Here is an 821-nt window from a genome sequence, read left to right as displayed (position 1 = left end):
TTGGGCCTGCAGCCAGTGTTCCCGCTAAGCTGAGTCAGTGTGAGCCAGCTCACAGTTTTTTAGCCTCCAGCTCACAGATTTTGGTCTTCACTCAGGAGAGGATGGCTCCAGAGCAAACTAATTTATGCAGCAGCCCAATCGCTCGCTCACAACTTTAATGCCAGTAGCTCGCAAAGTAGAATTTTTGCTCACAAGACTCCACGGCTTAGAGGGAACATTGCTATGATGGGGATCCCAACCATTAGTTAACTGGCCTTGGCTCCAATGCTCCCTCTAAGCTGTGGAGTCTCGTGAGCAAAAATTCTACCTTGTGAGAGACTGGCATTGAAGTTGTGAGCGAGCAATTTGACTACTGCATAAATCACTTCGCTCTGGAGCTATTCTTCCTGAGCTAAGACAAAAATGTGTGAGCTGGAGGCTAAAAAGACCTTGAGCTAGCTCACACTAACTCAGCTTGGAGGGAACACTGCTTGGCTCCTGGAAATATTTGACCTTTGTTAAAGGAAAAAAAAAGTCTCTCAAACCACATCACAAAATGCTTTTGGAATTCTCCTTCGTCTCAATAGCCTCTTGCCGTGCATCTAGGAGCAAATCTTCTCTATTCCATTTCTTTTTTCTATATATTCATTCATATTTTATCAACTGTTTCAGTTCTTTGCCGTTTGCTGCATATTTTGCTTGCGCTGGGCACATGCACCGCACAGTTTGTATTCATGGTCTACACAGAATTTATACATACAAGGAACGCCATGCATATGATAGATGTATCATCTTGATTTATTGATGCACAAATAATATTAAAATGCAGGCATTGGATGGGG

The sequence above is a fragment of the Gekko japonicus genome, unplaced genomic scaffold (assembly GCF_001447785.1).
Source record: "Gekko japonicus isolate JY-2015 unplaced genomic scaffold, Gekko_japonicus_V1.1 scaffold2701, whole genome shotgun sequence".
Taxonomy (NCBI): Eukaryota; Metazoa; Chordata; class Lepidosauria; order Squamata; family Gekkonidae; genus Gekko; species Gekko japonicus.
This window is presented reverse-complemented; position numbering follows the sequence as displayed.